This window comes from Hylaeus anthracinus, unplaced genomic scaffold (genome assembly GCF_026225885.1).
Source record: "Hylaeus anthracinus isolate JK02 unplaced genomic scaffold, UHH_iyHylAnth1.0_haploid 0, whole genome shotgun sequence".
In the NCBI taxonomy this organism is placed as follows: Eukaryota; Metazoa; Arthropoda; class Insecta; order Hymenoptera; family Colletidae; genus Hylaeus; species Hylaeus anthracinus.
This window is the reverse complement of record NW_026533254.1, coordinates 2,417,731-2,434,566: the sequence shown is the minus strand read 5'-3', so window position 1 is coordinate 2,434,566 and position 16,836 is coordinate 2,417,731. Positions and strand designations below refer to the sequence as shown.

Here is a 16,836-nt window from a genome sequence, read left to right as displayed (position 1 = left end):
TGTTAAAAGGTTAACACGGTGGGAGCGGTTCCACGAAGCGTTGGAGATAACTTTCACGCAGCTTTTCGTCAGATATGTGAAAAATCTTCATTCAGATTAAAATTTCGATCGAAGAAAAATTAAACGTTCCTTCGTTATCCATCAAATCAAAATAAAAACTTGAACTATAAAATGAAATATTTCACGATGAACCACTAAGAGTTTAATGTTCAACCGAATAAATGTCACGAATAATTGGCATACGTTCATCTTATTCGTTAGCTACTATCTGAATAAAATATTACTCAGACAAAAATCGTAACAACTTTTTAATACTGTGTTAAACTTAATACACTGTTGATATACCGGGCGATTCACGAGAAACAAAACACCTAATTACCTCAGTTCGACTTAAAGATAAAGGTTTAAGGTTTAAGGGTGCAAATATGAGGATATACAAAAATTTTCCGAATTTTGTCGTATTATATGTATTATATTGTATTAACATTATGCTTTTAGCTATTAAACTTTTAATCATATATAAAAATATAAATTATATTATATTAACTTAATGTTTGTAGTCATTAAACATTTATACGTAAATCATTTTCCCTATTTCTCTGTTTTTCAAATAAAAGTCGCGACAACTTCTCAACACTGTAGTGAAAATAATAATAATATAATTAAGTATACATCGCTGTATTAACTTTAATGATTAAAATAACCCTAAGATTTATGTTTTACAATACATGTATATATTTTTATGTGAACAGCTTTTTTAAATAATGAAGAACAATAAAATAACTTGTTGACCAAGATTGTAACTTCTTGACATCTCACGATTAGTATTTACAAACCAATTTCAAGTGTCTTCAAAAAAGTGAAATAGCAATTATATTATTGATAAATGACCTGATAATGACTAAGATATTGTTGAGTGTTCTAAAAATATTGTGCATCTGCGACCCGCGACATGGTAGCAAAGTGCAAATTGGCTCTCGTGCCAAAATGAATTTGACATACCTGCCCTAAATAGTTGAGTGTGCTAATCTACAATGCAAAGTAGCCTTGCAAGCCTCCACGAATTATTAGAAGTTTAAAACAGTGTTTTCAGACCTATTTTGGATCATGTTTTACCTCAACATCTCAAACATTGATATGACCACCGTAATGGTTAACCAAGTTCTGAAAACGTATATTGTAAAGAAATACTAGAAATAAAACATGTTTTCAATGAATATAAATTTTATATTACACTGTATTAATTATAAAGCGTACATCGAAGTTATTGTGATGATTGAACCTGATTAAAAAAAATGTATATAAACAAATAATAATATCATCGATTTAAAATTTTATTTTATACATATGAACGATGAATAAGTCTCTTTTAAATTAGTTGTTCGTAGTCTTTCCAATGAGTAATTTTAACGTCTTATTGTCAGCAAAGATTGTGCCAAGATTATTGATTATGTATTAGTAACGTATTCGCTTAGTTTAGTAATTAGTTTGTAATTGCATCACCCTCTTGAATTGGTTATTAGGGATTAAGCAAAGCTATACTATACATCGATATTATCGATTACGTGTTTCAGTTCATCATACATCCCAATCACCTAACATTCATGAATTTTTGAAACATTGATTTTAGTGACTCCCTCCTCTAACGAGAACCTTAGGCAGATGTCCTTTTCGTCTATTGGGTAATGTGTCCACTACACGTGAAACCATCTCCCTTCCTCCCTCTTTCTTTCTCTAACTTGTGTTCCCCTTGTATGAGTCACGAGTCTCGTGTAACGCGGAAGTGTGCTTCACGTTATACAAGCCTTTGCTGTATTAATAAGTGTGTCACCCATACCATGCCGCCAACAGTTCTTCGCAACGAAAGAGACTTATAAAATTCATATTCATTTTGAAAAAAAATAAAAAATTTAACAATATCATACAACGCAGTTTCATAAAATCCATAACTATGGAAATCCAACACTATGTCATAAAACAAGGTATCGTACATAAATCACCATTTTATTATTGACAATAATATCAGGTTGTGTTTATATTTAATGAAACAACTACAGAAATTGTAGAACAATGGAATAACGATTTTGCCTGAAAGATGGGAAAATATCGCAGAGATAGAGCGGGTGATTATATTTTTTCATAATACTAAAAGATATATTTCACATATTAATTTTAATAGCAGCAGAACAATACGTGGCATGAGCTTATGGAGTGACCTAATACGCGTAGGCTGCCATCGACTACAATTAATGTCAGCGCCGAAATGGTTAGGGTGACTTTGTCATTAACAGAAATGTATACAATACTACTTATTTAGATTATTGTTATGGAAGCATATAGTTAATTGGAAATACAAGAAAATGTATTCAAAAACACGGTGCGATGAAATATACGTTTCTTTCTTTGAATGATTATTTATAAATCATATTTTTCGATAATTGTACAATTATTATATGATATAACTTTATTAAAAAGAATTCATAAAAAATCAGAAAATTCTAAAAAACATGGGTAGTCAGCGCAGCATTATCATTCCGAATAATATACGTTTCGACCTTTGTCGACCGAAGTTCTTGGAATATATAAAATAATAATTAAAAATAATCATACAAAAATTAGTCTTCAATAAACAAGAACAGCATCAATATCAATTGCACGTAAAAGATCAAATTGACTAGAGGACTACGCGGGTTTATTGTTTTTTGTTGTTTGAGAAACGACGTTTCTCGGCCAGGTGTTGTACAAAACGTACAACGTTGAAATGGGATAAAGAAAAACAGTATCAAAAAGAAAAACAGAAAAAAAAATAACATAGTTGTTGTTAAAAACTATTTCTCAAACATTAAAAGTTTGAATTGATTTTAGTATTTTCTCAAAATAATCGTGATATCAGTAAACTACAAAGAACTGAAGTTATTTTTATCCGCAACTTTTCGTTATTAAGCCTCTTATTAAGTAAAGAGGCCTTCAAAAATTGCATCACACAAAACAAATTGTGGATGCGGATTATTAATTAATAATGGGCTTCAGCAACAGTATCCTCACTTAACGATCATTGTATACTTTGCTCCCATAGACAAGGACAGAGAATGGAGTTTCGCCAGCGTTATATACACTGTAAATCGGAAATTTTACTTTCGAGAAGCTTATGCCATCTCGTGACATTCGTCGGAACTATTGGAGTTAAAATAAAGATGTACACCGAATGCATGGAATACACTTTCTCATTACATCTATCGTCTATTTAAGTTTTTTTTTTTTTTTTATTGAACTCGTAGTATTGTACACTATTTTATTTATAAAGAACATTACACGCACTGTGAAATTTTGTTCTATTATTTTGATTATTTAAAATATATAATTATTTATATGTACATATAGATTTGTATGAAATTTATATATAGTAAAATATAAATCAATGCGATGCAATGATTTTTCACTTTGACGATTGCAACAAGCAAACGATTTATGGCATTTATATTTATAAGCTTTACTTACAATTAGTGTAACTATTTATTCTTCTTCAATGTTATCCTTGTAGAAGTTATCATTATATATTGTTAAATACCATTAATGAAGCCTAATTTTAAATGTGCATAGTGTTTAGCTCTGAAATGAAATGTCTATTCGAGGTTACGTGGTTACTCGTGCACATAAATTGGTTTGTGAATTATTCTGAACTTGAGATTATTTCTAAGAAAAAGATATCGTAAATAATTTACTAATTCGCGTATTTCTTTATTAGAAAGAAGTCATTTTTAAGGACCGGACTGCACTAGATTTTTTACAACTGAGTGATTTCATAGAACAGAATGTATGAGACGTTGCTTTTTTTCGTCCCATCAGGACTTGTTTAATGGCTTCCGTTCCATCCTTAGGAAATTATATAACATAGTGTGTCATGCATGTGTCATACACTTGCAACAAGTGCGTTTTAACTGTAGATAGAATCTTGGCACTGTCAATTAATCCTAGATAATCATAAGCCTCCGTATCATTGTTTGCGCGTAATTTTTGTGAGCGTTAAAAACTTCAACTCGTCCAACTTTCCTCGAGATAATTACTTCTAATAGTCGCTGCTTGTGTCGGAAAATTATTTAAAGGGCAACATTTAATACTTAATTAAAATTCTATAAAATTATAAAAGGATTTTTTTACATACCTATAAATAATAGCTTATAAATTAGAAAGTTTCTATGTTTTTTACTTACAAAAATTCATATGTATTATATATAAACCGACGAAAAAGACGTGGTAAATTAAAACTCTTTGAGACCCATACTTTAGGAGAAATAAAATTGCAAGTATTGCTTATTTTTTTTACCCATCAAGGCAGAAACTTTTCTTAAATGGACATGAAATAATCAGCTTTCGATCTTAACCCTTTGGCCTACAACCACGAGTGAGACTCTTGGTAAGGAATTTGGGTCATAAACAATAACCACGAGTCTGACTCGTGGTAATTCGTTCGGACTTCCTACCTTTCTGTTTACTATGGCCCGAGAAATCGTGAATATCGTGTAGGTTAATGGGGTTAATGCGTTTCACTTAGAGTTTCTGTATAAAAAACACGTAATAAAAGACACTGTAATACCTAAACAAACAGGTTAAACTACGAACCGCTGGCAACGACCCAAAAACTGCAGATGAATAATTTTGTCCTTGCGTTATGCTCTCTGTGTCCTCCAACTACATATATTGTTATAAAATCTCCAATGAATTCGCAATAGAATTTTTATTATCTCTGATCTGTAAAAATAATTTATTTCGTAATTAAATACCGTAACGAATACTGGGATTATAATTGTCGGAAACGCGGTATTGTTTTTAATCAAAGTTTGGAAGCACTCCAACTTTTGAACAATTGGTGGTTTAACGGTCAGAATTTTCCTCAAATAAAAGAGATAAACGAGTCGTTTGTTTTGAAAATGTACGTCGTAAGCAATTTTGTTTTCAAAACGAGAGATTTGAGGGTTTCCGTTTTAACGTGTTTAAAAATATTGGTGCCAACTACCGAAATGATTTACTTGGATTCGTTATTTCAGGGAATTTATATTCTTTTTCAGTGTAAACCAAGTTTTTAAGAAATGAATTCTATAATTTTACCACTAACAATCAATTTCCTCAACAGAGCACTTGCGCCACTTTTAAAATAAACATGTTTGTTATACTGTTAATTAGTAGAACTTCCATAGAACAAAATGTCAGTGGTTCTCAACTTATTGATTTTCATATATTTTTTTTCTTAAATGTAGAAGTATCGTTGAATTGTAATAATTATAATTCTGAATGTGATCTTTTGGAAAAAGTGACTTAGGCCACTTTCAAAATAAATGGCTGATACATACAATTGTGCTAAAAAAAAATCCGTATCCTACGTTCATAATGGAAAGTATATTATAAATATCTGTTAATAAATAAGTAATCACAATAGAATGGTATATGACTTTCAATATTGTACAACAAATGAAGATTTTGGAACATATAGAAAACTAGAGGACAAATTTAATCGTTTTCTTACGACTGTACATTCCCTTTATCCCCTTATCGCGCAGATAAATACCATTTATTACCGTGGAGATAAATATTATAAATTTGTCAGAACAGGGAGACAGAAATTTTCATTAGAAGTCCGACAGGATATTATTATATTACGGCTTCTACAGTATAGTCCTTTGTTTATTTGACACATGTAAAAGTGATGAAACCAATGGGTACACATGTCAAAAGATAAGAGACCATTGGTGTAAAGTGTGAAATAAGCCGAAATGAAGATATGTACCTGTTATCGTGTCTCTTATCTGGTCGCAGTAGATGCACCATTCTCAGAAATTTAGGAAGAAAAGGTGATAGTGAAACTTAATTGAAAACTGGGAAATTACAAAACGTGAGTAGCAAGTTTCGAGTCGAGAGGGTTCTGAAAGAAGCGTTAGGATTTTGGAAAACATCAGGATACTAAAATTGTTGCACAAACTATCAACAAGCAAAAACGATCAAAATTAATATGAGTAGTGTAAAATACAGTTATATACAAGTACATATATATATGTATGAGAGATAAGATACGTAATATATACGTATATATTATATATATATATATACACATATGTAACATATATATATATATAACAATTTTTTAACGTTATCTATAACTTCATTCTATAATTTAAATTCAAATCTTTATATAAGGAATAATGGATAAGACATTGCGTAACTTTTGTTCGTTATTCGAAATTTGGATCTAGATAATAATTTTGCCCATCTTTGTCACTAAGTACATAATTCCCTGAAGTCGTACTAACTCTCCTTGTCTGCTAATCAAAGTGCAAAACCATTTTTAATCTAGGTTTGTAATACTAAAATTGAGGGGAATTAATTTAAATTACGACTAATAATACAGAGAGATAAGATGCGTTTAATCTTGAATGTGATCCGACGTTGTAAAGCGTTTGCTTCTGTTAAATACACTATGCAACAAAATTTTGACATTTCTCAAATACTTCGTTAATTTTCATTGTATCGAGACAATTTTGTTTTTATTTTCTAGGTAATTATCTGTATTTATGGAAAAAGTTAATACAAAGTTGGTTAATATTTACTTTGTTTTTATTAACAATTGTACGTACATATTAGTAAATAAACTAATTAACAAAATTATAAGTTACGTATGTATTATAAAAGGCAATCACTATTTGAAAGCTGAGTATTTACCTATTTTTGATAGATAAAATGTGATCTATTGTATCTATCGCTATTAATATTTATTCTTTTTAATTACAATGTTCAATCATTTTATTACTAATACGTTACTAATAAGTTTTTCTTCGAGTTTTGTCCAAATAATCCCAGACAATTGTTTAATAATATTTAAATCGAGACTTTCAGGTGTATCAAATCATAACTTTAACGTTTCATTCTTCTCTAAATCTTTCAAATAATTTTTTACAATTCTATTATACCCATACGTAGTATACTAGTATATATAAAATGCAATAACAAGTATACATCATATTTCTTTCACTGAGATAGATTTATTTAAGTGTAATGCAAGCTTAACATGGCGATCAAAGACTGTTGCACAATATCGTGTATACTTCGAACATTACCTGTGTCAATTTTTATACAAATATGTTATTCCATATTAGAAACATGCTTCGTAATATGCTACCGAAATTTTCAAGTTTTACGATTAGGATAGATTCCTAAACCCCTAATTGTCAGAGATAAATAGCAAATGAATTAACGTAGGTGACCTAAAAGAATTAAAATGTGTTATATGTCTAGAGTGGTGGGATACTTTAGCGAGTAACAAAGTTATGGACAACAAAGCTGTTCGTGGGATTTTTGTTTGCATTGATCGATTCGAAGGTGGATCTGTGAATAGAAAAGAGTAACGTTCCGTTTGACAGGAACAGCAAGCGATCATTGCACGCAGCAAACAAGTTCACAGTAATTTATTACACGGTTCGCCATTCTCTTCTTCCTGTCACACACCTCTTTACCCGTGGTAGGGATATTTATTCAAATGTTGCGTTCATCTACCAAACAGATACTCGTCTGCTAGTATTCGCTTATTACGGTTTACTACGCCGAGTTACGAGACTCGTGTGTAATATGTATGCATTCTTCCTGTGTTTACAATTTTCCACTAATTGCAAATTGATCGAGGTTGCATCGTACGCTGTTCTATTGTGTGCTTGCTAATTATAATATTAGGTCGTTTCATAAGTCTTTGCGTTTCTTTGTTTTACCCATTGTGTGCCAGTGTTCTATTCATAGGGGATTCATGCAAAATTGAATCGAGTATCGCATTATTGTTATGGATAATAAACATTAATTGTAAACAAAAATTATTTCATATTCAATAGTCTCACATTGTATTTTTTTTTCATTCAGAGACGAGCGTCATTTTGTATATTTATTTCATTCAAATTTAAGATTCAATTTGTTTATTTTTTTTCACTCAGACTTACGTGTTATTTTATTTGATATTCGGACTTTATTCGGACTTGCATCAATATTTGTATATTTCTCTACTCAGACGTGTGTTCGACTTTATCCAGATTTGTTTGTCGTTATGTTTACGTTTTTCATTTAGACTCACGTGTCATTTTGTACATTTATTCAATTCGAACTTGTGTGTCGTATTGCTTACTCTTTTCATTCAGATCTGTGTGCTATTTTACGTATTCTTTTACGTACAAATTCGTTTGTCGTTTTCGATAATATTTTAGTCAGACTTGTATGACTTTGTACTGTTCTTAATTCAGGCTAATGAGTTGGGTAAATAGTAATTATCTCTAATAGAATAACAAAATAATTATATCCAATAAAATAGAAAATTCGTCTTGTTTTAAATGTCTGAAATTTGTTTAATAGTTTATTAAAATTATTCTAACTTGCAAAATATTTATCAGTTAACGTCCTTTTTCTGTAAGTAAGAAACAATAAAAAGTCATGAATTTTCATTAGGCTTATTTTTAATTGAAAACAATTAATAATCTTTCTTAAACTCACTTCCAAAATTACTGAAGCAGTGTACATATATAAAAAAATAAAGGAAATCCCGTGGTTTTAATTGATAAGACCGTTTATCTAGGTTTACTTTACACCAAAAATTTAATAAGCGAAATATGTAAACACTTATGAAGCGACATAATACTATAATCCAAGTGAGATTAAAATTGCCACGATAAATGGATTTCCACGAAAAATTCCTCTAACCGGCAATATAGTTTACAATTTAAACTTTGTAAAATTGTTTCGTTTCTTACTGTTGCTTAGATCTTTTGCCACGAGACGCACGGAAAAGTACAAAATTTCAAGAATTGTACGCGCTTGCAGAAACTGGTTGCAATTATGCCAATCTTTTGATCGGATACAGCGATCTGATTAATATGATAATGTCTGAGTTGTGGCTTTTATAGAACATGTGTAATATATGTAGCAAACACTCCAAGGATATTCCTACATTATTCGTATTCGTATGAAATGATTCAGTTTTAAAAATATTTGAGTTTCTGCACTGAATTGGTTGTAAAGAGCAATCTTTAAACATTAATGTACTATAAATGAAGTATTTTTAATGTTAATATTCAAGACTATCTTCAAATTATCAGATAGATTGATGCAGAGTAAACAAAAATTAATTTGATTTAATTATAATTTCGATGTGTTGCTTCCCTATCTAAATGAGGAATCGAATTTAATATGCGTGCACTACTTATACTCAGACCTGTTATCTTATTTCATTTCCGAAATATAATCACGTTCTCTAACATCATCCAGTAATTTTGAAAATAATTCTCTATTTCGAATATGTTAATGATGAAATTCTCTTGGAAAATATCGACATGTTCTGATGATGTAATGACAAAAAAGTGTTCAATAAATTAATTTACCAATCTTTTCGTATCGTTAAATAATAAAATGACAGTGAATCGAAGAAATTAATACAATAAATATTCTGCGTTGTAACTTCCTACGCATTTATAAATTATATATGTATACATGTATGTATGTATATTATATAATTATATATGTATATGTAAATTATATATGTTTGTATATTATATAATTATATATGTATATGTGAATTATATATGTTTGTATATTATATAATTATACATGTATATGTAAATTATATATGTATTCTTCAACGCATAAACACAAAATTTGCTAACATATTCTATTGTTATTGTACGATAAAATTTTCGAGTTCATACATTAAAAGTGTAAAAAATCATTTTCGAATATTCGAATAGTATTAGTAGCAGGGATATTCATATACTTAGTAAAGAAAATATTTGTATGGTAAAATATTAGTAGCAATCCAAATAGAAGTTAAATACTCCAATATTTAGAATTTAAATAGCTACATGCATTATTAAGTAAATATTCGAGTAACATTCAAATCGTTGAGTACATATTCGAGTAATATTCAAATATCATTTAAATACTTGTTAAATAGTTTTATTCGACAAGTCTAAGTTCTACTCGGAATATACTAAGTGTCCTTATCCCTGATGTAACAGAATGGTATTTAATTGTCGTTTGGGAGTATCTCGTCCGACTTAATTATTCGCGTGCCCCGCCAAACTGGGGCGACATTACTGATTGGGGCCCTCGTACCTGACACGACGAATTGATTTGAATAAATGTATCTTTACAGTGTACGATTATGTACAATGAACAACTCATCACGAGGTCTGCTCCTCTGCTCGTCCCAGCCCACCCCACCACACAAAACTCAGTGGTGGGACGCTGTCGAGTGTTGAATTAGATTCAGTAAAGTAAGTCGGTGAGTGCGCGACAGTCGGTCCCGTATTGTGTGGAATCGAGCCGAATCACTGGATCGCCGTTTTGTTATGTAATTCTTTTCTGCCGCGCCGCACCGGTTTCCGCTTCGCGTCGTAGAAAAAGATCGCTCCGTCGATCGAATTCGTTCCTGAACATACATATATACATATATATCTGCTATATCGTCTGGGTGAGTAGTCGATACTACGTAACGAACTTTATACATATATATGCCACGCTAAATCGAGTTAGGCTCATCGCGCCCCTGAATCGAGGACGTTCGATCGACGATCGCTCGTAACTCCGTGGAACCTTCTATATACCGGAAATGGCCAGAGTTTATATCCAGATACAAATTTCGGATAACGAACAATGGAAAATCACACGGTACTTGATCGTTACTAGTTGAATGAAAATTATAATTTGAATTGCAGAATCAAATTTTGGTGATCATCTATAACAGTGTTAAAAAGAATAACTAAAAATAAAAAATCCTTGTCACATTGTTCTATTACTATTAAATGCACCTGTTAGAAAGCTTTTATCATCAGTAGTGACAACAACAAAAAATGGGAAGTGAAAAATTTACAAAATTGTTTATAGTTTTTTTCCAGATACAAAATTTCAGTGGGTTTTTCGTTTCCAATGACGGATTGTTTGTGCATGAAAGTCAGACAGTGATGATTTTCTAATTCTCTTCAATAACAAAAACGTCTGTGATTAAATAGTGTCAAATAAGTTTGAAGGAAGGGACACAGTGTTTATCCGTCGCAAGTTGAATGTAAATTACAATTTTAATTACAAAATTAAATATTTTGTAAGAATAGTATATAATTAATGTAGATTTATCTCTTCAGCCGAATTTGAATAAAATTCGCCGAACGATCTACCACCCGAACGTTTTATTATTATAAATAGGCAGCATTTTATTCGAATAATATGTGAATAAACATTCTATATAGTGATTGACGTGCAAGGTCCGTTCGATTGCAGGATTATTTGGTGATGTTCTGTTCGATCAAGGATAAACATAATTCGAATTGTCATTTATATCGAACAAACAACGAATTAAAAGTTATTTATACTCTATTCGTTACTTAAAGAATTTTATCTAAATGGAATTTTACTTATCACTAAACAAACGTTTCATTGTGGGGGAAAATATGCACTTGTAGAGTATGTCCTTTTATTGAGAGATTTTCCAGTATTTTGTCATAAATTCTATTTGAATATGTATTATTCCAATGAATACTTGTGTAAAACATTACATATTTAATTTCTAATTCTGTTACTTAACTTAATTGCTATATGCAGGTTGTTCTAAGAGTGTTTCATTATATCAAATAAAGAATTATTACTATTAAATAATAATTGCCCATGAATTTTAATTAAACTTTGAACAAATTTAGTAATAAATTAATGAATATGTTAATGCTTAGGGCAACTATGATCCGCTATGGATGTTACATTGAAGTTATTTCATAGCGTATGATAACGTAACTGTATTTTCAAAATGAAGTAACCACGAAATAAGATAATATGTTATGTAAAACTGAAGTTTAAGTGAGACTGTTTCAAAAGTAGTTACATTGTTTTGTTTTAAATAAATAAATTATGTAACGTAGAAGGGTATAACTCAGAATAGTAATTCAGAAATAATGCACGTAATCACGAAATAAGATAATATGATATCTAAAACTGAATTTTAAGCGAGAATGTTTCAAAAGTAGTTATATTGTTTTAGTGCTGGTAGCAAAGAAGGCACAAAAAAAGTAGAATTACTTATCAAACAATGTAGTGATTTTAGAGAGCAAACGAGAAATTATATATTATTCGTTACTCTCATTTCAAAAGTATTCATTTCTGTTATAGAGTATTTTTTTTCTTATGTAAACGTTCTGCAATATTTGATTACAAACATTTACACATTCAATTAGACACCATCATTGATAATATTTGTTTATGAAGTTCATTAATGATTCCATGTAGATCATTAAATATGATAAAAAATGATAAAAACCTATGGGATTCATAAACTTTTAAGGAAATCCTTTCTTTACGTTATATTTTCATTTCTGTTAGTTCTATGACATTTCACTTCAATTGTATTTACTCGATGTATTGATCACGATGATTTACAGATTGTATTACTCGATGATCTTGAATGGAGTCTATCTATAATCAGTAATCATGATTAATCTACGATACGATAGCTCTGTAAGATTACAAAATATTGTTTTGTGATTGCAGATCACGAATGTAGATTATGTTTACCGATTATCCGACGACTCTAAGTGCTAAGTACAAACATAATCGTCACTTAACTTTATAATATATGCTTTGTTACCTATAAATCGCGTTTTCATGATAGCAGTGTTATTGAAAATATCTTGTGTATGTAGATTAATAAAATACGTAGCATAGAATGTACAGAGCACACAAAATAGTTTAATATTAGTAAATATCTATCGAGATATCGACGTAAATATTTTAATCGAGAAATGAATATTGAGAATTTCAATAAACATAATATTTTGAAATTATACAATTATACCGTACAAATTAACTAAATAAATTCACGTGTGTCTACTTACAGTTTTGTACATTGCACTAATACGAGAATTTTTATTTGTATACACCAATTGTCTACAAAACATAATGATTATTAAAGTAAAATAAACGTCGAATTTGTCTAGAGTTTTCTACAATTTCCTAATTCTAATCTTTCGGTGTACTATTTCCCCAATTCCTGCGATTAAAAATCTCAAAGAAGTTGAATTCTTGAACGAGTCGTAAGTAAAATGAGATCAGAACACGTAAAATTAACTCATGCATATGTATTCTGTATAACAGCCCCTTGCAAATTAAGGATCCGCGTTAATAGTGAATCGCGATGGATGAAATGCAAACATTTCTCAACGGAAAAGACTCGACGCACGTATTTCCTTTCCTTTTTAATTGTTCGTGACACAATTTGACCGATGTACCTGCTGCACATTGACGAAAGATACGAAGCCGAGGTGCGTATGTCTGGATTACGCGACACCTGATAGATAACCATCTTTCTCGCGTGTATTATTTAATTTATTGGAAAGCTTTATCGCGTGGAAGGTGATCAAAGCGTAGTCGATAACTCACGTCGAAGATGCGTATCGTTTCCGGCATATATTTGGCCCACTAATAATTTATTATATCGACAAACTGATTTGCTCTTTTTAATTTCAAATATATTGTGCTTTTTTCCAATTCAAACTTATTTGATATCATTTAATAATAAATAAGTTTTTGTTATTGGATAGAATTAAAAAGTCATTGCTGTTTGGCTTACATGCGCAATTGTCTATCATTCCAAACGAAAATTTCACTGAAATTTTGTACCGTTTATTGGTTTAACAAAACCAGCACGAAAACTATGAACAATTTTGAACCGTATAAGACTTTCAAATTTTTTACTTACTGATGATAAAAGCTCTCCAACAAGTATTTGATATTTAATTATTTATAGAACTTTGTGACGAGCATTTTTTATTTCATTGTTAATGGTGCCTGTTTTCTTCTGAATCCTCGTAATTTAATAAAATTGTAAAATATAGATAATTACTAATATTTAATTCTGTAGTTCAATCGCCTGTTCAACGTATAACGGAAAAACAGTTGTTTATGCGAAATTTGTATCGATTTCTTCCTACTTTGTTTGAGTTTTAATTCAAATTCTCTTCGTACAGAAACTGAATTTTAAGTTATACAATTAAATATTTCGCAGTGACTAATAAAAAAAAAAAACAAATAAATGTCGATAATGAATCGCTATAGGTTGGTTTCATTCGTTATTTATTACTCGGGCAGAAGTTTACCCATCCCTGATCAACGAAAGTAAATCGAATCGTTCCAAGGCGCAGCCTCGATTCTGCGCCCTCTAACGCAACGATCGCGTGCGAAAGCGTGTTTGAGCGTTAATTAACTGAACGAGCGTATGTTTCCTATAAACTGTGGGAGACTATTGAGGAACGAATCTCTCGTAAACGTGCTACATGCTGAAACGTGGTCGTTATTAAAGCGAACGTTATTAACGCTTTGTCGTTTCGCTCGCGAAACTCTGAACTTCGTGTAAACACTTAACAATTATTGGCGGGGCTAACTTGTTTTGTTGGAAATCAAAGAAATCAAGCAATTATCGTTAGGAGCAATCGTTTTACTTTGTTAAACGTTGTGATGCTTTGATCCTCGTTATGGATCGTCTTGAGTAACAATTCAAGTAACCATTACTCGAGCTAAATCATAATTAAGGAAACAAACTACTATTCAATGTACGAGTTAATGGAATAAATCAGTCTACAGTTTAAAATACAGTGTATAATTTTTAAAAGTTATTAATACACACTTCGATCAGTACGAAATTTGTGTAAGTTTCGATTGCATTTACACCTTTGATTTCTCAATATTATTATGGTAAATGAATTGTTCTATTTTTCATGTGTGAAATGATATCATATTTCCTTTGAAATTGTTCAGGTTAATTAATTGTTAGCGTAGAGGATGTAAACATTCAACGTTTAAGGGGTCAAACCACATTAGGAGGCCAAATATTAAAGGTTTTTCGGGATATTTTTGTTACAGAGAAGAAATAATTTAATTGTTTTTTTTTAACGTTAAGAATACTTTAGGTATGTTTTAAAGTACATTTGGTAATTCTTATTACACAGAAATTTGTGAAATATCGTATTTTCTTTTAAAACAATATGTTTAGACGATAAACGTTTTAAATAAAATTACATTATAGGAAGAGTATTTATAAATAATATCGTTTTTTTTTTCTCATTGTATAAACATTATTTGATTCTCCGCAAATAATTTAACTTCATATAACTCAACCTAGATTTCAGTTAAATGTATTGATATTTAGTGTATCTACTTACTACATGTTCAAAATGATCAAAAGCATTGATCTACAAGACAAACAATAATTGTATACATATAATGTGTATCGATAAATTGTATATATGATTTGTACATCTGTAACACTTACTTTCAATCGTTGCAATTATAAACAAGTATAACATGATGGTGCATGATAAAAGAGATTGTTTTTACTTTTTCTGAAGCTATGTAAAAGAAATTCATTTTATCTCGACAAAGATAATTATCATGGAACTATCGAGGACAATGCATAAGTATTTGTTATACATAATACTATATCTTCGAAAGTGAGAGGTAAATCAGTTTGTCAATGTAGTTACTTATGAGTGCCCCTAATAAATCCTAGAAATGATACGCATCTTCTACATGAATTATCAAGTATGCTTGTTCAGATACGTCCTTAGAATTCAATGTAGAACGTAGAGTAAACAGATTATTATTGTACGTAACATTTTCGATTGACATATTTGAGATGTTCTTTTAACTGAATGATTCCATTTCTCGGTTCAGATTGAATGTTTATCGAGTAACTGCGAGATGATAGTTATAGTAGAACCTACATATTGATCACGTTTATATCTATTACCAAAATTAATTCGATGTATGCTTCTCTTTTTATATGTATGGATAAAATTCAGTATAAATAGTTGGCGAGAAATGTAAATGGTTTCTCTAATTTTTGTTACGAAACTCACATCACGACTTTTTTTCTTAAAATCACAAAATGATAATAACTTACATTGTATATCATAAATTTGTTACAAATGGCAAATGCCACATACTTTTGAGCGTCAGTGTATATCAAGTATTCATCGAAGGCGGTACGTGTCCACATATTTATCAACGGGGGTGTATTTCTTCCTTACTTGCACAACACTGTGCGGATAACCGAATGTTTCGTTAATCGATATAATCGGATAATCGGATTTACTAATAATCGAGGATCGGGTAATCGATCGTTCCGTTAATCAGAGTTCCGATAACCGAGGTTAAGCTGTAATATTTACAGTTAGTCGATAAGAAAGGAATTCCTGAGGCTCCCTTTCGATCAGCCTACGTGTTCGACGAAGTTTCGACGAATCAACGACATTCGTCTTATCCGTTCATTATGCTCAATTTATCGTAATCCCGAGTCGAAGATTTTCCACGTGCGTAGATATGCAAGTATGTATTCGTTCCTCAAGGTATATACACGCGAACTTCGTTCCGCGCTCTAGATCACGTCTGTTTATCTGGATAGAGAACGGTCATCGTTGTAAGTATATTATTCTTGTTTTTCTTCAATTTTTCGATGTCTTATCTACTATCGGATCTATTGTCTGCCACCGTTGCGAGAATCCGAGAAAAGAGTGTTGTTCCATCCATTATCTTGAGGAAATATTGACGCGATCCAGATATTTGTAACAATTACACGGGCACGCGCGTCTGCATCAGAGATTGGCAGAATTTTATTCGATAAATACGACGAATTGATATTGCATATAACGATTTATTCGCAACCGATTGTTCAATAAACGCGTTGACCGTCACGTCGCCCATATATGGGCGACAGTGCTTTCCACTGAAGAACTAAAAAAATTCATTCTGAAAGTTAACTGTCAATGAACATGAATTTGAATG

The 16,836-nt window shown here is 30.7% G+C and overlaps 1 protein-coding gene and 1 non-coding gene across 3 annotated transcripts in view; one reads left to right on the top strand and one right to left on the bottom strand.

Moving 5' to 3' along the window:
- LOC128887127 (V-type proton ATPase 116 kDa subunit a 1-like) overlaps nucleotides 1–16,836 on the top strand; it is a 76,118-nt gene that overhangs the window by 36,608 nt on the left and 22,674 nt on the right. The window contains exon 1 of one of the 2 annotated variants that reach the window (XM_054142652.1): nucleotides 10,289–10,489. The exons of the other annotated variant lie outside the window; for it this stretch is intronic. The gene's annotated coding sequence lies outside the window, so the exon portion shown is untranslated. Of the gene's footprint in view, nucleotides 1–10,288; nucleotides 10,490–16,836 lie in introns of those variants that run through there. 2 annotated transcript variants of the gene reach the window in all.
- Nucleotides 2,964–3,087, bottom strand: LOC128896423 (U4atac minor spliceosomal RNA). Its single transcript, XR_008461985.1, has one exon. It is a non-coding gene; the product is annotated as a U4atac minor spliceosomal RNA (small nuclear RNA).